The sequence below is a fragment of the Podarcis cretensis genome (assembly GCF_951804945.1).
Source record: "Podarcis cretensis genome assembly, chromosome: 2".
NCBI lineage: Eukaryota > Metazoa > Chordata > Lepidosauria > Squamata > Lacertidae > Podarcis > Podarcis cretensis.
The window spans coordinates 49,050,761-49,077,235 of NC_137171.1; the positions used below are offsets into that span (position 1 = coordinate 49,050,761).

The 26,475-nt window shown below is 38.4% G+C and overlaps 1 protein-coding gene and 1 long non-coding RNA gene across 3 annotated transcripts in view; one reads left to right on the forward strand and one right to left on the reverse strand.

The window, feature by feature from the left end:
* Positions 1-26,475, reverse strand: part of SLIT3 (slit guidance ligand 3) — a 413,892-nt gene that overhangs the window by 204,134 nt on the left and 183,283 nt on the right. The gene's annotated exons all lie outside the window — the stretch shown is intronic.
* Positions 13,154-14,296, forward strand: LOC307209648. The gene is made up of 2 exons (XR_013835693.1): positions 13,154-13,392; positions 14,177-14,296. It is a non-coding gene; the product is annotated as an uncharacterized lncRNA (long non-coding RNA).

A 26,475-nucleotide genomic window follows, 5' to 3' on the forward strand; every position in this document is an offset into this window, starting at 1 on the left:
ACGGTTAAAGCAGACAAGAGCTATTATATGTTCTCATTTTTCAGACTACATAGGACTACAGTGTCATAGGTTACAATGTCTACAACTAATGTCAGAGCAATACATTTAACTTATTCAGATCATAAAATAATACATTATCCCAGAGCACTTATCTACTAAAATCTATTAAGGTTTTTAAAAGAAGCAACGTAATTTTTTGGTGTCCTTTGAAGGAGGCAGGCACACTTCATGTATCTTGCCAAACTATTGTTACAGAAGCTTACCTATGTTTTGATATGATGTTTAAATTGAAAACCATTGTTTGGAATCATACTGAAAATCAAAATAATAAACCATGGTCTGAGGACTGCACAGAACAGGCCTTTTTAAGATCAATGCCATGATTTGCAGTATTACTTTTTTGTGCAAGTTATATATTAATTGATATTATTTTGATTTGTTATGGCTACTTTTTCATGTACACTTAATTTTTTTAAAAAATAAAGCATATACAGAGCACGACTGAAGGACTGTGCATGGATGTCATGGAAAAGCAAATGACACTTTAAGCAATGGGTTAGCTCTTGGAGTCAAATTCACAAACTTAAAGACAACGTGCACATTAAAATTCCCTGCCTTAACTATCCTCTCCTACTACACAAACAGAACTTAAATTTTAAATGCCTTAAATATGCATAAGGATAATTGATTGCATATTCCTTTAAAAAATGCAGACATAAAAAAGAGATTCTAATTTTCTAGCAGAAAAGAGAATCTGATAAGATTCCATTTGTGACCTTGTGCTTAAAGCTATAGTTACATTGTCAATTCAGTACACACTTCAACAATTTCAGGAACAAGTATTACTGTTTAACGATGATACTTGCTGTATTATATTATTATTTTTATTTAAATTTCTATGCCACCTTTCATCCGAAAATCACAGGGTGGTTAATTTTATTCCGTTAGTTTCAATGCACCAAGAGTTCTAGCCTGCTACATGTAGTGCGCTCTCTCTCTCTCTCTCTTCCCCTGTAACATATCCAAAAAGGATTAAATGCAAATACCTTCTATAAATTATTAGGAATATTGTTGCAGGGAAATGTACTTTAAAACATGATGGTTTGCTATGAAAATTTAATGTGTATGCACAAGATAGAGGCTTCATTTTATAAGAAGTTACTATTTGCAAACAAAAAAAGTAACTATATGTCAGCAACTTTGAAATATCTATAAACTAAAACATGTGTCAAATTTGATAGTTAAGTACACATTAATTTTTCAACAGCCTTCACAACATAAATAGAAACAACACATCACACCATTATCAGGTAAATGTTTGTTAAGTTTATTACAGGGCTTATGAGAACTGGGGACAGACCACCAGCATACTGTTTTCCCCAGTGCAACATTTATTTTAATCCTTTTTAGACACCAGGCATCTATACTAAAGTGTTAGAATAAATAGTTAAGAAAGGTGTTAAAGATATAGAACAGAGCAAGGGTATTTCCGAACAAGCTCTCATGCATAATACAACTTTCTATGCAGTGAACTTCTGCAAGTCTACACTTAAAAACTGCAAGCATCTTCAAAATGCGAGAATAAAATTTCCAAGCACATAGTTAATGTTCAAATGGCAGAATATATTGATTCTCTGCCCATCTCTGAGTATCTTAAGTTTACCCAGAAGACTATTTGATTTAATTAAGTTGGTGCTTTATTAATATATATATTCCTCTATTGATCATAAGAGAAGCTGACGCATGTTTGAGTCAGGCATACATCAGATCCATTTAATGGACCTCCACTTAGGAGAGTGGTTGGCTCTAAATCAAGGTAAATGGGAGCAAGTGCTCCTTTGGGATGGCATGGCTTAGCTGAATCTATAACATTTTTACAGGGTTTTTTTTTTTCTTTTAAAGTGGAAAGCATATGGAAATTAGATATGAAAATAGTCTCTCCTTGCACGTTTCAATTAAGCATGTCAATACCTTAATTAAATTGCTCAACTTAATGAGATTTATACCAATGAGTGTGTTTTATACTTATAATAGCTTTTTTGGCTGCTGTTCAGGATGTCAAATAAATTGTGAGAACTGGGATTAAAAAGTAGAAATTGACATTCTGAACTAAAGCCAGTAATTCTTCTAAACTCTTTCTCTTCATTCATGTGATTTTGGAGAATTAATGAACCTTGTAATAACTTTGCTTTTTAAAAAAACAACACTATTTTATCCAGTTCATCTTTATCATCAGTTTCTCTGCTAAAATAGAATTACTGTTACAAGGTATACTTTAACCTATATAATTAGGCTCATCCCCCTTTATATTGTGCTTCTTTTCCTTTCTGAAGATTTATTTCCTGATGAATAGTAAACTGTACCACTCCCACACCATCATTTAGAACTTACATAAAAAGTATGGGAAAACTTAAGACTTTTTGAACTATATGTTTTATTTTTCAGTTGTCTCAAAATATTTCTCACGTCTTTACACTGAGATGGTTTGCACATTACATTAAGCCATGGATAACTTTAAACAAAATAAAAATAAAGCATGGTTTAAATGTTTCTAAGATTCTCCTCTCCTGCCATGGCAGGGAGGAAACAAACCAGAGCCTGGCTTTCTGTTATACAGTATATGAACCAGTACTCATGGTTGGTTGCCTTCAAATAAACTGCAACCAGGAAGTCAAGTAATTCAGCCCACTCACCATAAAAATCAGGCAATTAACCTACCTACCTAAGTAATCCCACATATAGTTCTTAGAACCCTCATCCAATGTATTTCATATTTAATGTTTCAATATTTCATATTGATATTTCAACCATGTCCACCCTTTCTTGCCCATCTTTCTAATTCCAGTGCCTTCTTCTTGCTAACATTTTGATCAAAAGTCATTTTGCTCCGAGTGCTCTTCTCTCTATTTTGATGAGCACTATCAAATTTGGCAATCAGCTCTTCACTATCTGTCAACAATATGAAAACGGTTTTATTTTTTAACTAATTGAAAGAAGCAATTGCTTTATACATATTTCACTTATGAATTGCTATCATTCATTATCTTTTTCATTGTGTCTGTTAAAGATGTAAGAGTTTATGAAGAAATGAATTGGGACCGTTATCATCTGCCTTTAAGACTGGAGCAGTGGGGATGTATGTGCGGGGAAATTTATGTGAGACGGTTTTAAGCAGAATTTGTCTAGGTGTTTAATTCCTTTAAAATAACATGTTAGAAATGTTGCATTCTTTTCTCTTGCAATTTTTTGTTTTAAAATGATAAGCTGCCAGAACCTTATGGGACAAAAAGTTGACTATGCTGACTATGTTTATTTTCAAATCAGGTGGTTGTTCTTGTCCTAAGTACGTGTACACACACACACACACACACACACACACACACACACTGGCCTCTGTTGGATGAATTCATTCATGTGGACAGGATTATATTCAGGAGGGAAGAAAAATATTAAGTGGAAAAGAGCCAACAGAATCAATCAACAAAATTAAGAAAATCTAGGGGGCTGCGCCAATGTTTCCTCCATGTTTACAATCAACACAACATATGAGAAGTCACACCTCTATGCTGTACTGCTTGGAAGGGTCACAGTTGGCAGCCTGGTCCAATCAAAATGCTAAGAACACAGACACTGTGGGGGGAAATGTGTACATTTCCTAGAAAGTGCACAGACAGCTTCCATATTTGCGTACAACCTATTTTGACTGCAATTGTTTCTACCATGAATAAAAAACCCCACCATGTTGCATTATTGTTGGTTCTTTCAATTGCTACCTTTACAACTGCTTGGGTTAGGTTTTTACCATAATGGTCAAAATTAGACTGCAATTGTAAAATATTAATCTACTGTCTACTGTTATTATTATCAACTTGAAAAAGCAGTCCATCACAGAAGAAAGCTCTAATCACACAAATTAATTTTTTGCTAATTTTGTCGGACCATTAAGTTAATTACTTCAATAAACACCTGACAGCAGCACTAGCCCCTGACAGTGATAAATGAATGAAATCAGTTTTCTGCATTAGTACATTAATGAAATGATAGTTGAGATATTATAGCAGCACAGAACTGGTCAGGATAAATTTATTTTCAAGTAGAGCAAGCAATCTGAACTATCTCAACCTAAAATGATTTTTACTCATTCGCTGTTTTCTAAAAATAGCATGCTCATTTCTAGGACAAATAAAAACCCCAATATGAAGAAGAACAAATTTATTCTTATGTATGTCACTCTTAAACAAAACTTTAAGATAATGACTAATTCAGTTAATATTCATTATTCTATTTTTCATCCATGAAGGCTTTTTTATGTTTGAGGAGTATCGTAAGGTGGACATTAGGCAGACTATCATTTCAGTGTACATGATAAACTCCTTAAATTTTATGCTGTAAATTTTATTCCATGCAAAAGGAATGCTTTATTCTCAGTGCAAAACCTTTGTTTAGTATCCAAGATTAGAATAAGAAAATATTATAGTTTAATATTTCGATACTTTAAAATTTAATATTGCCAGGATTTTTTAAATAAAAAAATAGTGTTGTTCTCATGGAATTAAGCAAATAAACCATCTAATAACTGTCATATACTACTTAGTTGCATTTTTCCCCACCTATGCAGTCTTCTAATTTATATAATTACACATTAGTGACTACCTAAGAAAAGCTGACATTGTAGGAAGAGGATTTCAAATTTACTGGAAAAGTTGTTGCATTTAGGATGGCAATATGACATATTTTACATAATAGTTATTCTCTATCTAATTTTTATTATACATGCAACAGTTGCATATTTGCACAGAATACAGAGAGAATATGAATACGACAAGAAATATACCAATTTCATGCACATTTTTAAATTAATACGATATACGATATCTTTATTGTCATTGTCCCATACAGAACAATGAAAATGGAAATCTACATAAAACATTCAAAAACCCCTAAAAACTCTGAAACCCCATTTTAAAATACAGTGGTGCCTCGCAAGACGAAAAGAATCCGTTCCGCGAGTCTCTTCGTCTTGTGGTTTCTTCGTCTTGCGAAGCAAGCCCTTTGACAGCTTAGCGGATTAGCACTATTAGCGGCTTAGCAGATCAGCTGATAAGCGGCTTAGTGGATCAGCTGATAAGCGGCTTAGCGGCTTAGAAAAAGGGGGGGAGGGGAAAAAACCCGCAGGAACTCGCAAGACATTTTCGTCTTGCGAAGCAAGCCCATAGGAAATTCGTTTTGCGAAGCACCTCCAAAACGGAAAACCCTTTCGTCTAGCGGGTTTTCCGTCTTGCGAGGCATTCGTCTTGCGGGGCACCACTGTACAATATACTATAAAATGGGACCTACTTCTGAGTCATTATGTTTAGGAATACACTGTAAATTTCTGTCATACTTTACATTGTATGCTTGTATCTATGTTAACAATCATATCCATATTAACACTAAAAAAACCTCCAATAAGCGTATTAATTATAAAATTTGTATACACAAGTAACTGAAGAAGAAATGGTTTCTTGGGGCTTGTTTGGATTCTCAGTTTGCTACTATAAATAACCAACAGCACAATTCCATGCATGTCAACTCAGAAGTCTCATTTCTTAAAAAGCATTTCAACTGATCCTATGGAACAAAAACTGATACTGTACCAACACTTAACGTATAACATCATTAATTTGGATGTTTACATGGCAGTTTATTTAGTTCCCACATTTTCCCCTAAATGTGAAGTTCTGCATTATATTTGCTCTTTCACACAATATGCCCTTTTAAAATGTGACTCTTTTGTGGGTGTGTTATTGTACTGTTGTTTTTATTCTGATTATGTATTTTGTGGTTTTATATTTTGATTTTATTCTGTGAACCGTCATGAGACCTCCAGGTATAGGCCAGTGTATAAATTAAATCAATCGATCAAGCCACTTTAGGAACAATAGTGAAATATAGTGTGAGTTTAGTGCTTAATTTCGTGTTATTTGCTTCCAGAAATTATCCATTTGCTAATAATATGGAAGTAAATCCTAAACTTGCACCATAGTCCACTAAATTCTGCTATAATTCTGGAAGTGCCTTTTATGTCATGTGATAAGATATAATGTGAAAATTAACAGGGAAGCATCATGAAAATGGAATAAGCTGCCATGGGCATGCAGCCCAAACATGTAACTGCATGTCTACTCAGAAGTAAATCCCACTGAGTTTGATGGGACTTACATCTAGGTCTTATCACAAGCTAAAATGTAGTAAACTTAAGGAGAGATCTGAGCTACAAATGAAGCAAATTTTGACACCATTCTAGGCTATCCTATCTCAGTACAAATGTGTTGGTTGTTGTTGGCATCTGTCTGTCTCAACAGACAATGGAGTGCGTCTCTGGAGGTAAAGCCAAAGTGCAGCACCAAAGTGATCTCCCTGGGGCACAAGCTTGGGCAGTATTTATGGAGGTCCTGGGCTACCCAGACAAGACTCGCCTCTTGGCCTCACTGATACGGTCGAAAGGAAAACAGAGCAATACATTTGACACCAGCTTGGCTGCAGGAGTTGCCAGAAGGAGGCATGCAAGGTGCCATCCAATTGCCTCAGAGTCTTTATTCTTCTTAGCCTTTTCTTCTATCAAAGATACACTGCAAGGCAGTGGGTATGGCTTTTCCCTCATGGTTTACTCCTAAAGTCTTTCTCATAGATAGTATAGCCGCAAGGCAGCGGAAGTTTAGGGTCAGAGTTTTCCTTCTCCCAGATGGGCTACAGACCCAGGTTGATGAGCCCCATCTGCCCCTCACTTCCCTCCACAGCATGAACAGAAACGATCTAGTTGGATCCACTATTAGTTTCATCCGCTCTATCTGCTGGAGCCTGTCTTTGCATTCAGGAGAAGTCCCTAACTCACCGAGGGTTTGAGGCCCATCAGCTATCCTCACCTAGTTTAGCTGGTCAGTTGTAGGCATTCCTGGGGTGCGGCCACTGTCACATGCTTACATCTTCTAGGAGCCACAGGTGAGAGCTGAATGCAGGATGGAGACCAAATGTGGACAAACTACCCCAGAAAGGGCACGTCGTGCCTCCCACCCCATACTAATGTGTGGGTAAGAGAAGGAAATTAGGTAAGTGAGTGTTTGTTCAGTTTTATGAATTTTCCAAGAATTAAAGAGCTACTTTAGAGACTTGGTCATAATCAGGATTTTTTAATTTTACTTTTTTGTTCAACTGTATGCCGCAATGTTACATCACAAACAGATTTTTGAAAGTCCACCTAGTTTCAAAAGTGGGGTTTTCTGTGGCATTCTGGACTGCAGTTAAGGAGAGAACTCCAAAACCCTCTTTAGTTGTATGGAACTATTTTCACTGTTCTTTGTATGCTGGCCATAGTGCTCACTGGGCACTTTCCACATATCAGATTAAACTACTTATCTACCATTGAGAAAACTGAGTTTCTTTGCTAGTGAACTATGTTAAATATTTTCAAAGTTGATCATCTGATTTCTTACTGAACCAGCAGTGACAATAATCTTCAAAATAATTATATCAACCAGCATTAAAAGAAACTTTGTGTTAGTACACAATTAGAGAATTTATATGATTAATGTCACCAAAAAGGACAACACTGATTACTCATAACCAGTATAACAAACGAGTTAATGAAAAATCCACAAATTAAGCATGCAACTACTTTAACCTTTCCATTTCCAGCTTGTAATTTTTATACTGCCGCAGTATGTTACATTGTTGCTAAAGAATCTCTTATTTAGTCCTTAACATAGTAGCAGACTGCTCCACAGCAACTTGTACATGGCTTTCAGTGTGACTGCCTTGTTTTGTGGAACAGCATCCCAATACTTGTAGTTTCTGAAAACAATTAAATATGTTCCCGTTTTGACAAGCATTTTCATCTGAATGGAAAGGGAGGGAGTTTTCTACATTATGTTTATTTTTATTATTGTTAACCAATTTAATTTTTTTTATTTTATGCTTGTAAATCACACTGGCATTTATATGAAAGGTTATTAATTTAACAACAAGAATACATTTTAAAGAAATATAGCATATATAGCTGTGTGTCTGCTTCCAAATACTACTCAGAAGGAGTTGCATTTTGTAAGAAAAAGGTGGCAAAATCTATAAGATGCTACAATAATGTCTATAGGGTTAGACCAAAACTATTCCATGCTCCCAAAGAAGCCCCTGGAAGATCTGAATTGTTTTTAGTTGAATTCCTTCAAACACATAAAATACTGTATTTCAGTGTCCTGCCAATGCCAACTGTGCTCTAAGGAATGTTTTTAAAAATGACCTTCCACAGGATGGCAGGTAAGCATTTATATATGGTAGAAAATAATGTAGCCTTGCTTCTCCAAGCATGTTCTGTAGCTTTTCATCTGTATTATTGAAATGTTGTTCATATAAAATACACAGGCTAAGGTAGCACAGGTAAACCAAGGTTATGACTAAGGATAGAGCTATAGAATAAAAGCATTTGCACATGTCATTTCAATGTCTTGTTTTAGTATATTTCTGAAGGGTTTCAAGTTAAACACAACTGCTTGGTCCCCCCCCCCAAAGTTAAATCTGGTTTTCATTTCCTTATTTGACCGAGTTCTCTCATAACACTCTGGCAAAGGGAAATTGTGTATGCCATTTCTCTATTGAATTGGAGCAGGATTATTGAATTATATATATACACACACTGTGTAGACTTTTCAGACTCAAAATAAAAAATAGCTCTGTAGTAAGCTGTCATTTGAGTTACAGTAAAAAAAAAAAGAAATGCTGCTGTTTGGCAAAATTAAACCTGCTCAATAAAAAAAAGAATAGTGAGAATGCTTAAAGCATCTGTGTCAAACACTCACCTTGCTGGAATTGCCTCACAGAATTCAACAAGGTCATTACTGTATTCTCTGAAGGTAGGGTTAAAGGTAGGATCTTGACATCTACAGAGGACCTAAGTTCCTGTAGTGCAGACACTTCTTCACATGAGTATAGTAAGGGCCAAGCTAGGTGTTAAGGGAAGTGGTGAGCGCCCTTAATGTTACGCAAATCCACTGTGTGTGTGTGTTGTGGGGGGATCCAAATTGGTCCTTTCAACCATGCTATTTGTCTACCCAGAATCACTACTTACAGCAGCCCTGTGCACATTTCAGAGACAAAAAGCCATTTTGGGGGGGGTGAGTTTTGGTAGGAAAATGGAGTGTTCCTGGTAGCAATCCGGATTCTATCCAACCCCACTTGTGGTTTTTTGTTTAGAAAAGAGAGAAGAGTAGTGCACTTAAATGTCATGCTTACTGTAAGTCTGCTTACCTATCTCGAGGGACAGCAGTGTTGCAGGCTGGTCGTCACTACCCAGAACACTCCCCTGGCAAGGATTGCACCGGCTTCCTTCAGCCAGTGGGAATCTTTATTGGGCTTCCTAACCAGCTAGGGAACTAGATCATAGCCACCTGCTTATTTTGCCAATGGCAGGCAACTCCAGGGACGTACACTCCTCAGGGGGGCCTTTTGGGTCTGCACCTTGAGCATTTAAAGAGGCCTGGCATCATCCTCCAGGGCAGTTCCTTGTCAGGTCATCCACCCACTTTCTTCATGTTTTTTTGTTCCTGTTATGTTAATGAACTTGCTCTGGACAAATGTTGGTCACCAAATGTTGGGGCCAGGCAGGAAATTGTCCTTCAGACCAATTGGCTCTGTCTGGGGTTTTTGCCTACCTCAAATCAGTTGTTACAACTTTGGCAGTTTAGGCTTTGGGTTGGCCTTAGTCTTGGTGAAGAGGAGGTTATAAGCCTCTGCCTGCCTCTCCAACAAAAAGGGGTATCCCATTAAAGGAATCCAGGAGGAGGTGCTTCTGTCCAGATGTCCAGTTGGGGAATAGGGCCACAGCACTCCTCAGGGTGGGGCTCCCACAGGAAGTAATCCTACTTGATATATGTCATAGGTCCTCCTTGCCTCAGGAGCAACCCCCTCTGAGGGCTTGCTAATGGTTTTGCCAAACCCATTGCATCTGTAATAAATAAAAGTTGTGGCCTTATTTGACCCTAAACCCATACATTCTTATCATGAATGAACCAGCTCCCAGGGAAGGTGTGCAGACAGCTGAGAACCTGGTCTCCTGACAATTCTGTCCCCTCTGGTTCTTGTCCTAGGTTGGGAGGCAGAGGGGGTGGTAGCACCTGGGCACACATTTACTTTGGCTCTTACTGTTCCACGTTTGCTGTCCGGAGCAATCCGGAGAATCTATTCCGAAGCACCATTGTTTAATTTGAGACCTCACTCTTGAAGCCCTGCATTTGTCCAAAGTTTTCTCAGTTTCTTAATTGGACAGAAATAGGGTCTAAGAACCATCTGCAGCCATTTCTCAGGATGAGAGGCATATGTTGTCAAACAATGGTGCTTCGGAATAGATTCTCCGGTCTATGTTGGTAATTCATCAGGAAAGAATACACTGAGATTACAATAAGCTTCAGAGTCACCAATCTTAGCCTTGTATGGAAATAACAAAACAGATTTACCTGCTTATTCTTTGAAAATATTCCCTGATGAATAAGTGCTGGAGTTCAAAATATATTAGAAGCCAAGAGACTTACTCTGTGGTGCATTTGCAAACATCTTTCCATTCTTTTCACAAGAGTTAAAGGCACAATGTTGCTCTTACGTTTACATACATTGGGAAAATATTTAACGTTTTTAAAAATGGAGAGGGTTAAATAGTTAACAGCTAGTTAGCAGCTACTAAAACCTACCATTTTAAAAGACTGGAGATATTTAGGCAGTACTGATGACTAGTTAGCAGCTGCTAATATCAACTGTTGTTTCCGACACTCAAAAAGAAAAACCCTGTTCTTTTGCACTAAAACTGCTGTTTCATCTTATTTTGTTCAAGCAACTAATGCAAATGCTGTTATGCACCATTCTTGCACAGCATGGAACAGGAAATGTCCTATGATCTGGGGGTATGCATCATTTGCTGCATGCTGTGAAAGAAACCTCAAATGCTGCCCTTCATTATCTCTAATGGAATCTCAAGGTCAATGGCCAGTCATAAATGCCCACTTTAAATAAAATATTAGAAGTTCCCTGTCCAATGCCTTTTTATACTGGTTTCTAGGGAGACTAGAAAAGGGTTTAGCTCTTTTAAAAATTATCATACATTTGAGGATTGAACACAGAGATTGATTTACCTCAAATGTACATTTCATATCAGGAAAATGAATAAATTTTTGGCAGAGAATTTCCAGGGCATAACACAAGCAACTCCTACCAAACATAGTGAAAAACAGCAACATTTGCTCCCCCTAAGTGAATCTTTCAAGCCTGACTCAATCACCTATATATCGCCAGCCCTTATCTCCAGAGAAGCAAAGGAAATTGTAATGGTTTGACAAGGGGACAGAATAAAGCATGGGGACGACCCAAGATGGATTAAAAGGTAGATTTATTCAAGGCTTTATTAAAACAGTGCCCAAACTGGAAACCCCTAAGTTAAGCTTATGCTAACAGCATTGGGTCAGCATAGCATAACTGCTAAGTCTGAGCCATCATAGGCTACAAAGACTGGATGGCCCCAGTAGCTTTTGGTGTAGGATGACAGTTTGTCTGAGAGAAGCAACAGAGGGGGGGGGGAGTCCTTTTGCAAGAAGTTTGGAAAGGTGAACCCCATTCAGCCTTGGTAAAAGGGAAAAGGAACTGGAACTCTAGACATGGAAGGTTGTGATTCCTTTAGTCTTGCCACAACTTCAGCAGCAGCGGGGAAACAGCTCTTCAGGGGGAGCCCCACCCTTTTGGTTTCTACCTTAGTTACAAGGTAGCTAAGACTTTGCATAATAAAGATTGCCTTGAGCTGAGAGGGAGAGTATTTTAGGTGCTGCCTGTGAGCTCATAAATTTCTTGCCAGCGGGCCTTGGCTGAGCAGGTGAAGGAGCTTGTAAAACGGGGTAAGACTTCAGCTGAGAGTTGGTGCAGGACAGCCTGTTTTATTCAATTGAGCATGCAAGGTATGAGCAGGGGCTGGCTGAGGGGTGGACTTGTCTTTGGGGTGGGGGTGGGGGTGGGGAGCAGCTCAGAGACCAGGGGTGGCTGCGGCGGCTTCCTGGAGAATTCCCAAGGAGAGGAGAGGAGAGGAAAGGAGAGGAGTGGAGGCTGAGGGAACATTCCACAAGGGAGGGTATTCTAAAAAGGGTGAGAGGCTGCCAGCGCTGCAGGCAAGGGTGACATAACTGGGTTTCTGAGTGCCACAGGGGTGCCACAAAAAGAATGTTGGTCAAGGGAGCTGTGGACTCGAAAAGACTGAAAACCTCTGCCATAAAACCATCCTCATCCGATGATGAAAGAAAGAGAAAAGGCTGGGAGGGATCTGTGAACTTAAATCATCCCTTGAGCTGGAGAAAATGAAAAGAAAGCCTCTGGAGAAGAGGAGGGCCGCAAGTGGCCAGGGGAGGGTTGGCAATGTCTTACCCTTTCCCCTAACAGATGCCTTCTGCTTGATTCAGCCTCCCTTTGTCTGGCTTCTCCTAGCATGCTGGTTTGCTGTTGCTGTCTCCAAGACTTGATCAACATTTTTCTTCTTCTGTTTAGCCATGGAAGACTTCTCAGGGGCAGTGGGGCCCATGAATAACTGGACCTGCTGGACTTCCATCATGCTGGTAAAGGGCTTAGACCATGTAGGCCAGGAAGACAACAAATAGAATTATGTATATTAGAAGGGAAAAGGGAGCGCAGAAGACTGTGAGTAGACTCACTGGAGCGACAAACCCTGAGGCTGTGGGACTGAGAAAAATAGAACGCCGGAGTGACTGGTGAGGCCACAGACAGGGCGAAGGAGCTTCCCTTTTCCTATTCCTTTAAAGCAGGGGTCAGCAACCTTTTTCAGCCTTGGGCTGGTCCACCATCCCTCAGACCATGTGGTGGGCCGGACTATATTTTGAAGGGAAAAAAATTAACGAATTCCTATGCCCCACAAATAACCCAGAGATGCATTTTAAATAAAAGGACACATTCTACTCATGTAAAAACATGCTGATTCCTAGACCGTCCGGGGGCTGAACTGAGAAGGCGATTGGGATGCATGTGGCCTACAGGCCTTAGGTTGCCTACCCCTGCTTTAAAGGTTCAAATGCTTCTTCCTCTCTTTCTTGCCCGACAGAACAGGCAAAAAAACAACCACCGCCAAGCCGTGTGTGTGTGTGTGTGTGTGTGTGAGAGAGAGAGAGAGAGAGAGAGAGAGAGACAGACAGACAGACAGACAGACAGACAGACAGACGGAGAAACCAAAAGAGTAGGGGAAAAGAACACAGGGAATCTGAGGCATTTTTTTTGTCTTTTTCTATTAAAAAAAAAGGAAAGGAAAGGAGACTAAGGGAAACTGCTATCAGTGGAGCCAAGAAGAGATCTGAAGAAAAAAAGTAAATATAGTGAAGAAAGGTAAGTAAACATGACAGAAAAAAAGGAGCAAAGCAAAAGTGAGCTGCTTGTAAGAGGAAGGAGAGAAATACTGATCGGGAGCGAATCATATCCCTGAAGAATTTTCCTTCTGCCTTGTTATCAAGACATATACAAAGCCCAACCCACCAACACTGCAACATTCCCCTGAAATTTATCAGGGACACATTTATTCTCCCCCCTCTCACATAAGTTATCAGTGCTTTTTTCTGGGGGGACACTGGCATACACATACCCCTAAACATTTTGTGAATCTTAGTTTAGCCTTATTGAGGGGCAGTATTTCAATATGAGTAGGAAAATGAGAGTACCCCCTAAACATTTTCTTAGACAAAAAAAAAAAAAAAAAAAGCGCTGAATACTGGATCTGGTGCCTGACCACCTGCTGGTAATTACTAAGATTTTCCAAATCTTCTCAGTCTTTCTTCTTGAAATTTGGTTTTATAGTGTATGGCATACAATGCTAAGGTCTTGTTTGTCTACTTTAAATGCAGCAGAGCAGGATGTTCATAAACCTGTTTACCGCCGTGCTGGAAAGACAGTGCTAACAATAACTTATGACTGCTGACTGTGATCCATGCTGTCCAGCTATATGCGTACCTCTGATCCCCCTCTGTGTCCTCCCCACGAAGCAGCCATGAAGAGCTGTCATCATGTCAGTGCAATAATTTGGCTGCTGTGGGTGCAGCTGCAGAGCTAATGTTTGACAACTTCCTTTGGCAGCACAGCCCTGCTCTAAACAAGCTTATTGTTTCATCTTTTACAGAGAAGCTTTTTACAATTCTGAGAGATCAGTCCTAGGAGACACAAGCTGAGCAACCCCTGCTGGAACTTTACAAACACACAGAAAGCTGTCAAACAATTAAACCACACCTCCACTGTCAAAGGCTCAGAGCTCTCTTTTCTTTCAAGCCTACTGCTGAGAGAGCTGCTGCTTAACAAAGGTACTTCAGGGATCTGACAAAGCGGCAGCCTTCAAGCTTTGCCTGATACAGAACAAGTGTACATTGCTAAAGGAGTTCACATGATATGCAGCACACCATAAATATTTATTTGCCATGACAACTAAACTGAACCAAGGCCAGAATCTTTATTCACACTCCAAATAAGCCACTAATCTGAATGAACATAATAACATCAACGTGCTCCTTAGTAACTACCCAAAAGCTGCCTGCTTAAATCAGTAATAGTTCCCACCCCAAAAGTTTACATCTTATATGAGGATGAGAAGAGGGAGCATTAAAGCTTCCACCTTATATCTAACTTCCCAAGTCCCAGGTAGGTGACCAGCTGGGAAAGCCCAGGGGATCAGATAGACAACACCAAGCTATACCAGCCCTAGGAGGTTGCTCCACAGCAATCCATCATCCTGAGCCCATCTCTGCCTAGCTACATTCCCTTCCTCCTAACATTTACTCATAAGTTCTACTGTAGCCTGTGGGGCTTGCTTCCAGGTAAGGGTGCATAGGTCTGCAGTCTAAATCTGTATCAAGCATATACAAAGTATGATTTGAAAAACAAAACAACAACATTGATCCATCATAACATAAGAACATAAGCATTTTCTTGATATACCAGCCTAAGGTACATCAGAGTTTGCAATAGGAATAGTGGGTGCAGTATGAATACAAAATCTTCAGTTAGCAAAGCACAGGCTACAGTAGCTATTCTTTGACTACATGCTCATGATCTGTTACAAGGCAAAAGAGGGAGAAAGATATACGCTTCTATAATTCATTGGTAAATGTGGTAAAATGAGAAAGGGGGAGGGAGGAATGAAGAACAAAGAAAATTAGTTCATTTTATTGCTAATCGGGGGAAATCCTCTAGTCTTACAGCAACAGTCACATTAGTCCTGTCCCTATCATAGACTTCCACAGGAAACTAATTACTGGCAGCAATTTCCACTTAGATTACATATAAGAAGCAGTTTGAAATTTAAAAAGAAATGGGTAGGCATCATGAAAATGTTTTGCGTAAGTCTGCGAAGCCAAAATAGCTGTCAACTCTCTTCTTACAGCACATCTCTCACAAGCCATGGCACATACATACATACATAAAATGTATGCTAAACTACAGGGTGTAAGAAAGCCAATGGTAACAGTTCCAAAGTTGTATCACTGAACCTTTTGAAACTATTCATCACTGCATCAGATTTTATCTTTTTTTACTTCTAAGTTGGAAAAACTGTCATTGGAAAGTGCTCAGTAACAAAAACAAAAGCAAAAACCATAAATCCAGTGTATTATTAACAGAGTTCATTATTAAAAGCCAAACAAAATACAAAAAGAGAATTTGTAAATGGATGGAAACATATGGATTACAGATCATGCTGTCTGGAACAGACACTTTGCAAAACACAGTGCAACAGATATCTATGGCAGATAAAAATGTTGTGCATTATTTTAAGCAGCTACAAACTACAAGCAGTGGGAAGACACAGTATTTTATTTTTTTCTACTTTATTTTATATTGTCATGTAGGCAATCAAATTCATCTGATACATGTGTCAGGTCAAGTTGTTAAAAGCTTTCACCCAGTGGATTTGTACATACAGTGGAACCTTGGGTTGTGAACATGATCCATGCGGGAGGCACGTTTGCAAACCTCAATGTTCGCAACCTGCAGCGCCACCTCTGTGCATGCACAGGTCACAATTCAGCACTTCTGTGCACATGCAAAGCGCGATTTAGCATTTCTGTGCATGCGCGAACGCCAAAACCCAGAAGTAACCTGTTCCAGTACTTTCAGGTTCGGCGTGGTGCGCAACCCAAAATCACATAACCTGAAGCGTCTGTAACCCGAGGTACCACTCTACATACATTCATGCATCCATACATAATTTTATTTGGATGCTGCCTTTCCAGAGTTTGAACCATGTTCAAGGCAGCTTACGACATGAAAAAAAATGCATAACTACAACACAACATAAGCAATAAATAAAATGTTTCAGAATGTCTGCAAATGATTCTCTTCTTGCTTTTGCAATCTTAATTGATTTCTTTGTATCAATTATGCTCATTGAGTAATGAAATATATATAAAGTAAAAGTGAGAAATAACAATTTTTGGGCTAAATCAGAGAGTTTTGTGGTGTGTTTTTGTTGTTGCGATTGTTGTCCAGACCATTGCTGCTGTTTGCCTTTGGATGGATGCTGCTGTAGGCAAATTTCCTCCCAGAACAAAAAAAGAACAAAAGTATTTGCCTTCCCCATGACTAAAGAAAGAAAAAACAAGCACACATGACACAATTGCCATGATACCACGTGGGGTGCTGTGGCAAGAGTGGTGGACTTGAATATGAGAAACTGAAACCCCTCCTACTGGTGCAGTAATAAAACGCTAGCACATTTGCAAACCTACGCCAGGTCCAGTATGGTTTCAGATTGGATGAAAGACCGCATGTTGAGATTTCTGCATTGCAGGAGTTGGACTAGATGACTCTCGAGGCCTTCCAACTCTATAGTTCTATAATTATATGATTCATTTCCACTCAGCTGTGAAGTTCATGGGTGGCTTCCCTTAACTTTAAGCCATGTTTTGACCTTCAGTGAGGAAGACACAACTCTCATAAATAAACTGGGTGAGATCATACAATCTGAGAAATTCCATGGAAAAAATTCTGCTGAGCATGGTAGAAGCCTGGAATGACAGCATTTGGGATTAATCAAGACTTTCCCTCACCCACTCTCCCTTATCTATCGTCACCAACAAAAACAGGTTTGTCTGAATTATAAAAGCATAATAGTCTGCATTGCCCAGAACACAGAGCGTTTCACCATAATTACTGTGGTAAGGGAAAATAGGGATATGTACTCTTATTTGGTTTCATTTTTCATTTCCAAGCTTTCATTCTGGCACAATACTTGGGTAGCAACCTAAGTGCTTCAAAATGACACGTTGTTCTATATAATCTCAGTAATTAGTAAGGTTAAATTGACATACTTAGAGGCATCCAAAATTCCCCAAGGGAAGTGAGGTAAGTAAATACAAAGTATAATTACTGAAGTGGTCCTGTATGTACTGCTCTGGAACTTGATATTTTATTTGTGCTAACTATGCTTTTAGTAGCAAAAATGATTAAAGAGTAGAAAAATTAAATAATCTAGCAAAAGCAAAGTGCTATGTAAATCATTTTGAAAGTTTTTGTTTATGCCTCTATGCAACAAGCTTTGCTTTCCGCACCGGCGGCAATCAGCAGGTAACATTATGGGCAGGCTTGTAACACAGAACCGTTTGAAACTAAAGCTTCACTTTATTCACACAAATACAAAAGCTACTTTATATCTCAGCTTAGCCTTTAAAAAAAAAGCAAGGTAGGTAAGAACCATTCTGGTATGTAAGATTAAATAAGTGCCTGAATCATTCCACTTACTCTCAACCTAGCATCCCTGATTAAAGCTATCCTAGGCTAAGCCTCTAATTAATGCACAATAAACTTACATATAACAATATTTAAGCAGAGTGCAGCCTTCGTTGACTTTAAATACCTCAGTTATAAGACCCAGTGAGGAAAGTCATCCATATCAGATGACAGTGTAGCACACTGAAGGGGACCTGGTAATTTATAGCTGTCCTCTCACTGCAGTAGCACGAGGAAGGGCACTCAGTTAAAAAGACAGAGGTACAAGGCTTGGTAAAAGGTTTACATCCTTTCCCAGGAAGTAAACTATGACAAGGACAGAGCCATTTGGGAACAAATAATGGCTAAAGAATAAGCTTGCTTCCATAAATGCTGTCCAAAAGATTTTGCTCCAATTGCCAGTTGGACTAGTATTGCCATAGCAAAGGGGAAGGACATTCTGGTAGTTGTCACCAGTCAGAAGTACAAGGGCTACTGGGCTGTGCCTTATGTTTAACTGAAATGTAGCCAGCAGTGTTGTTAAAACAAACAAAGCTGATTTTGCGTCCCCTTTCTTGTGATGTATTCAGAGTCAGATCAACACAGAATTGGAAATACGTAAATGCAGACAGGACAAATATTCCATTCATTCATTCTGATTATTTGATTCATTGTAGGGAGCAAAACAAGAATATTTGTGGTGCCATTTAACAGGCCTGTGCTGACTAAGGAAGTTAGGGTGGGATATTTTGTTTTGTTTTGGTGTATTATCATCTGTTATGAAGCTTGACAATGGATTATCTCGCAAAAAGCATACTGTGCTTTTTTCATGCTGTTCCAGAAGGTCCCAACCCTCCACAGCAACTTTTCTGGAGGTGCTGGTAAGGTCAAATCACCTCCCCAGTCCTTCCTCCAACATGAGCAAAACTCTGCAAAGCACAACTCTGGATCCAACCCATTATGTGTAATTAGATGACCTTACAGAGTATGGGCAGAATATCATAATCTAAGATGACCTACATATTTTATATTTTAACATGGGAGTTGAATAATATTGAAGGCAACAGGGTTCTCCAATACAAGCTCATTTCCAGTTTGAGAGCAGCCTTAGTTCCATTTGACACAGCAGATGTAAAGCCTTGTTGAGAGAGTGCAAGATAAATAGGTTAAATAAACTTCAGACATATAATGATTGCACTCCAGTTTGAAAGCGTGACTTAAAATAAAGCTGCAGGCTGACTCTACTTCTAACTTGTCCCGAGCTCCACAACAAGGAAAACTTACTATTGTTCAAATATTCACTAGTAGCACAGATAATATACTGTATACAAAATGAGGATGATCCATAAAATCAAAGATGCATAAAAGTTCAAGGTGCCCATATATTCTAAAAGGAAGTGTGGTGGTGGTGAAATATTCATTTTCAGGGCAGGATACAAAATAATACAACAAACAATACAAATAAACAAACAACAGAATAAAACAGATGTCAATATAATCAAAACCACAAATTAAAAGCTTGGGAAAGTAAAAGAGCCTTTGGCCGGATGAAAAAGTCAGTAAAATAGGTGTCTAATAAGCCTCCCTGAGGAGAACATTCTATTCTATTGTTGTTGTTTGCTGACAATAAAACAGAATATAAACTGTAATGCATAAATAAAATAAAAATAAGCAGGATGCCACACCAGAGAAGGCCACCTTCCCAGTTACTACCCACCTCACTTCAGATAGCAGAACCTTTCGGATAACCAACTCCTATTGGAACAGGCAATCCTGTTTTGTGCTGTTTTGTAAGCTTTTAAGAGTGAAGTTTTCATCAGTGAGCCTAATCAGCAGTCTACTAGTTTCCCAAGAATACCAAAGCAACATATTTTCAGTCAATGACACATTAGAATAGCCTTATCTGGATGTCACCAAAGCATGGCCACACTACCCCTGTCCAATAGGGGTCACAGATGCTTCACCAGCCTTAGCTTGATAGAAAAAGGCATTATGTGCCACTGAGGCTCCCATGGAAAAGCTGGATCTACTGGCACCCACCAAACTGGACAATTTGATCCTTTAATTTGGCTGTGGCAGCAAAAGGGGATGGGAAACAGACACAGGGCTGGGAAACTTCCCCTTTCCAATAATCAGACTGATTGTTTGATGAGTGGACAGGTGCTATAACCCATGCCCTTGTCAGGTAACTTTCATGAATCATCTGAGGAGCAGGGCTGCCTGCCTCTGTGTGTATGTGTGTCCTGTGTATGCCTGTGTCCCGTGGGCAGTCACACCCATCACTAAAATGTAGCCTTCAGAGGGTTGGCCAAAGGTGAATGTGGTTTCAGGCCAAAAGAGGATAGTCACCCTTGCTATTGAGGGAGTGAAACCCCACCCAAAAGAGATTAAACACCACCCACCCAGACAAACAAACAAACCACCCACCCACCAACAGTATTTCTATCTTCTCTAGACAGAGTTTCAGGGTTTGGGTTTTTTTAATTGAGATTGCATTCTTTTAAAAAGTTATTTATTAAGAAAATATGTTTACTGCTTAAAGAACATTGTATAATTTGAACACGTCCAATAAAGAGTAACATAAGCAATTTGAGCTATACAAATCTATCTGAGGATTAGCAATGTTTAAAGTTCCTGCCGTTTTCAAGTGGGTTGCAACTGAAGAGGTGATTTATGGAATAGTTTCTCCCCATTAAGTATTAGCAAATGGTCTCTCCATCCTCAGAGTACTAAGCAATATTCCTGAAGCAATGAGGTAACATTTAGGTCTTTCTGGGCAAGGATGCATTCAAGCATTTTGACTAAATCAAAAAATGTCTGTCACTTATCCAAGGTCAGAAAACAACACCCAAGGATAAAACAAATGGCTAGTTAAATGGGTGTCACATGGCATCTCACATGGAACGTTCAGAAAAAATAGCAGTTGCATTCAACACAACCCAGTAGTTTGCAAGAGTTTAGCTGGCACTGAAAAAAATAAGAAACAATAGATTTCTTGGTGTATTAATATTATTCAGCAGCAGCAGCAGCAGCAGTAGTAATAATAATAATAATAATAATAATAATAATAATAATAATAATAATTTTTATTTATACCCTGCCCTCCCCAGCCAAGACCGGGCTCTGGGCGGCTAACAACCAATAATAAAAACAAGTTGATTAAAATACAACTAAAAAAAAAAAAGATTAAAATATAATATTAAAACATTAAGATGCAGCCTTAATGTTTTTAGCATGATCATTGCTTTCCAAATACACCATTAAAACTCTTTATACATTTGAGCTCAAAATGATACTCTGTTTTATCTCAGTATTTCTGATTTAATTCAGTTCACAGGCTTGGCAATCAAGAGCTAAAGCTGTAGACCTCACAGCACCACAAGGCAACTGGCATATAATCTGAATTTTCATTTTCTTCTCCCCGTGAGAGAGACCATGCACTGACAGGAACTTTAGTACATCGGCTTTCTCCCAGCTCTCCAATCTATCTGCTTGCTATAACCACTTTATTTGCCTGAACACTCATTTCCTATTTACACAGTGTTGAAGTGAAGACCATCAAGCCTATCTATATTGCCCTGAATTATTATTGTTCCACGTGACTACTGACGCAAGGTAGCACAAAGTATATTATAGCTTTTTCAGTGGTTGTACTAATACTTTTTTGTCTTCTTTTATGCACACTAGGAGTGGGGGGGAGAATAGCATTAGAATTTGTTAAGAAGATTACATGACCAATGAGTGGGAGAATGAAGGCACTACAATGTTCAGAGCACTGTAGAATATGATGTTGTTACTAAAATGGTAAAGTGTGGTTGGTAACCATTAAAGCAGTAAATTATAGTTGTTATTATTATCTCTGTCAGGGTTGGGAGACTAAGCCAGCCAGGCAAGTTGCTGAGTCTTTGGGCTTTTTAAAGCATTTTTCTTTAAAAATCACCCTAGTTGCCATATGTCCACCTGGACGCCATTTTGAAAGTCTGATTTCTGGATGTGTCCGGGGAAACTCAGACACATGGCAGCCCTACACATAATGTCCTCAGCTGTGAGATACTCTATAATTCTACCCAGTTCTTTTTTTCCTTAAAAAATGTTTAGGGGTACTCTCATTTTCCTACTCATATTGAAATACTGCCCCTCAATGAGGCCAAACTTAGATTCACAAAATGTTTAGGGGCATGCGTACCCCCAGGAAAAAAGCACTGATTCTACCCGAAAAATGGCCAACTCATATGTTGCCAAGCTAGTGTGAGACATGCTTCAGTTTAAAAGCTCTACAGTGGTATCTCAGCTTACAAACACCTCAGGTTACAGACACTTCGGGTTACAGACTCCACTAACCCAGAAGTAGTACCTCGGGTTAAGAACTTTACCTCAGGATGAGAACAGAAACTGTGCGGCTGCGCGGCGGCAGCAGAAAGCCCCATTAGCTAAAGTGGTACCTCAGGTTAAGAACGGTTTCAGGTTAAGAACAGACCTCTGGAACGAATTAAGTTCGTAACCAGGGATACCACTGTACTGGGTAAAAAGCAAACTGTGAATGTATCCACAGTTTCTCCCCACACTTGTGTATTGTTTCTTTGGATCAACAGGCATAAAGTTTCTTCAAAAATAATATGAATCCTTACTTGTAAATATTATTTTAAAGTAATTATGCTAAGGTATTTATTTTCTATATAGCAGTTTATTTTAGCTAAAATTGAGCTCTAAATGTAAGGAGAATAGCAAAAACTGGCTACAGTTTGAAAAATTCTGGATGAGAAAACTTTTTATATATGCCTACATGCTCTAACAGACCATCATTTTAAACAGGATTTTCCATGCACTTTTTATATAAAGAGTTACCAGTATTTCTGTCGGCATGATTGTCAAGAGAGGCTATCCTTTGGAAGACCAGAAATATGTTATTAATACAGTGCAATCATTTAAGAACAAAAGTAAAATTTCTGTATCGAGCTTCTGAACACAGAAGAAATGTTCTTTTAGCAAAGCTATTATAAAAAGACAGTTCTTTTCATGTGTGACTATCAATATCACCCAGAGCACATTTACTTGGAAGTATGTGCCTTTAATTCCAGTAGCATCCTGCCAGCATCTAATTTGTCTAAATCCTGCAAATCAATTCTGTACGCTATAAATACACTATGAAAAAAGAATAAAAGCTGTAACAAGAGGTTAAGTTTTGCTGGATTAAGGAGTTCTATTTTGCTCCATTTTTTAAAAGGCTATTTACAAAACTTTTCATTTTTGTCCTTCTGTGCTTCAGTGGTAGGGTGAGAATCAACTACAAAATAAACATTAGCATGCATCTAGGCATCCAGGTTAATTAAATATAAGGCTAGCTGAGCACACAGAAAGGGCATCAACCCAGAACCTTAGCAGCACATCCAGCCAAATGAATTGCTAAACTCTGATCTGTTTTCTTTGATTTAAGTAAATCATCTCCTCAGTTACACTGAAAGATCATGGCCACTTCGCACAATCACACAAAGGAGCATACTGTTAACCTATGAGCTAACTGTTTTTTTAAAAAATCCATTAAAATAACAAATATTGATTCCAATTTGCTTATTAGCAATTGTGGCCTCTTTAATGTGAAATTTATTACCACTTGAGATTAGGTATGTTCTAACAATCTAACTGTTAAGTCACATGTTTATAATCTTTTTTTTTTTAACCCAAACTTTTTCTGAATGAAATTTCCAATTGCCACCTGCTGATTGTCTTCTGGTGTTGTGTTATTTTTGGTGTATATTTTGCAGTTATTTTTTATTTACTATACACTATTCTGTTATATCATAATGTGAGCAACTTATAAATCTTTTAAAATAATATAATATTTAATTCTCAGGTACAACCTGCTGGGGGGTCCAAATTTAATGTCCTTTTATTTTTTTGTATGATCTGATAAGAGGCAATGTTTACCCACAATTTTTATATAACAAACTACTCACTTTCCCACATTCTACTATATGTTATCTGGGATGTGAGTGGGGTCTATTCAAAAGAAATGTGCACTGTGAGAAAATTAAGGCCGAAGCCAAATGAATACCATATCAAAAAAAGAACATGATTTTTATTCCCAGTTATCTAAATGGCTTTCACTATAATCTTAGGTAAATCATCTACCTTTCCTGCACTTCAGCCTTACCTAGTAAAATGCTTTAAAAAGTGAGGACAACAGAAGTGCTAAATGTAGGCAATTAATTATAACTCTTTAAAAAAGCTATAAAACTCTCACTCTTTGACAGAAGTAATATTACACTGAGGCAATACAGATCCATATTAATCACATGGTAACATGAACCATTATGCTTATCTGCTTAACATGTTGTGATTAGAAAGTTTGTTGGGGGGGGGGATTAAAATAAAAAGGTACTTTAACAAACCTGTACCCCTTGAGATACAGTGTAAGCACGGAGAGACAAGTAATAAGATTTGTTTCTCGTATATCTGAAATGTTTTTATTTATAAAATTAAATTTATATATTTTCTCTCCTTTAAGGAATTCAGGAACTCAAATTGCAGCTTTCAGATTAATGAAAACCTGAATTCGCACGTTCTTAACCCGTACTATTTCTAAATTAGTTAATGCAATTATTCTGCTCTATTTTTTAAAAATTGTTATTAACATTTAATTATCATGACCTGTAATGGTTTAATTTATTACATGATGATCACATGGAATAATACATGTTGTGAGGTACAGTAGTCAGTCCCTGGTGGTTATAATTCAGAATTCAGTATAAATGGCAAGGCAATATCCTCCAATGTCACAGGGGTAATCAGAAGTACTGTACAGTGGTACCTCAAGTTACAAGCACCTCAGGTTACAAACGCTTCAGGTTACAAACTCCGCTAACCTGGAAGTTACCTCGAGTTGAGAACTTTGCCGCAGGATGAGAACGGAAATTGTATGCCGGTGGCACAACAGCAGCAAGCGGTCCCATTAGCGAAAGCACGCCTCTAGTTAAGAACCGTTTCAGGTTAAGAACGGACCTCTGGAACGAATTAAGTTCGTAACTAGAGGTACCACTGTACTGTGAAAAGAAAGGCAGCATTGCACTGGAATCTAGCTTGTAGCTGGAAACAATTACAAACTGCAGGAAAATGAGACACTACCAAAGGAAAACCGCAACAACAAAACACAGGCCCGCAAATCTTTCTTACATCCAGTACAACTCTGCTTCTGAACTTGTTTGAGCAGTGTTTAAATTTCATTGCTTCAGTTTCTCATACTCTCATGACATAATGTCCCCAAAAGCAAGTTCATCCCATGTCTGCAGTGCTAGATTTGTAAAATGAAGTGCTTAAGCCTGTCTGAAAACTGTATGTTCTGACCTAGAATTCCATACCTAGCCCACTGTTGTCTACTTATACTGGCTGACAGTAGCTCTCCAAGATTACAAGCAGGGGTTTTTTTAAAGTCCTACTTGAAGATGCTGTGGATTGAACCTGATACCTTTTGCATGCAAAGAGTGCACTCTACCACTAAACTGCAGTCCTTCCTCAACATCTAATGGTGATTTTCACATGTGAGTGAGCCATCTCACATTAAATATTATTGGTGCAACTACAAAGCTTTTCAGCGCATTCCATTTAGGGATGAGATCTGAATAGGTGTGTGATCTAAACCTGAGAAATTTCAACTGAAGAAACCTGGGGTCAGGGGGAAATATTTTGAAAAACATAAGCATGTCTTAGGAAACAAATAAAGAAAAATGTAAAAAAAAATATCACAGGAAGAAAAATGGTGTGGTTGCACACAGCAATGATTTTTTTTGTAAATACCTACTATTATTCAAAGAACTGTGGTAAGGTAGCTGCTATACCTTAAATAATTATACCTCGAATAATTACAGATTTTCACACTGACTCATGAAACAAAGTCCACATTACTTTACATATGGTAAACATGAGAAACATTTGTACCTTCTTTGTAACTGAAACCTTTTCCTCAATATGGGTCTTTAATGCAGGCCTGTTAATAACATGAAGGTATTCCACAACTGGGGATTCTGAAGTGTCTGCTACAACTTCAGTATTATCACTCTCTGATATGCTTGGTCTGATGTCAAGTGGTTATATAACTGTCTAAATTATATCCTCATGGACTAGGGCTAATGGATCAGGGTAAGGTTCAACCATTTTGACCCCCAGCTCATTGGCATTCCTGGCTGTTTCTGGGTACAACATACAAGGATACAATTCTGGATTGTATAAGCAGCTGTAGAAGGAAGTAAATCTGTCTTCCTAGATCTGTGAGTTTGTGGCTGCTGAATCAACCTTATGGTCCCTGCAAGTGTGCAATCTGCTGTTTAAGTTCATCCCTGTGTCTGCAGTGCTTCATTTGCAAAATGAAGTGCTTAAGCCCATCTGAAAACTATGTGTTCTGACCTAGAATTCTATATCCCTAATTCAAAATTGTACAAGGGTTAATTGTGGTTACTTAGGGACAAGGAAAAAGCAATCTATAAATGCCCTTTATATAATTGCTTCATCTATTCCAAGGCACCAAGCTCAAACACGGCTCCAAGCATTTGAGCCAATGGACAAAATGCTAAACATCCCACACTGTGAGACAAATCGCTTATTACATAAGTCTTGAGGCAGTAAAAAGAAAATGTATAATTACAATGTAGCAACAGATATAATTAACTGATCATGTAAACCAACCATGGAGGTTGCAGCCTTGCTGTTTGACAGGGTTCCCGTGCTTTCAAC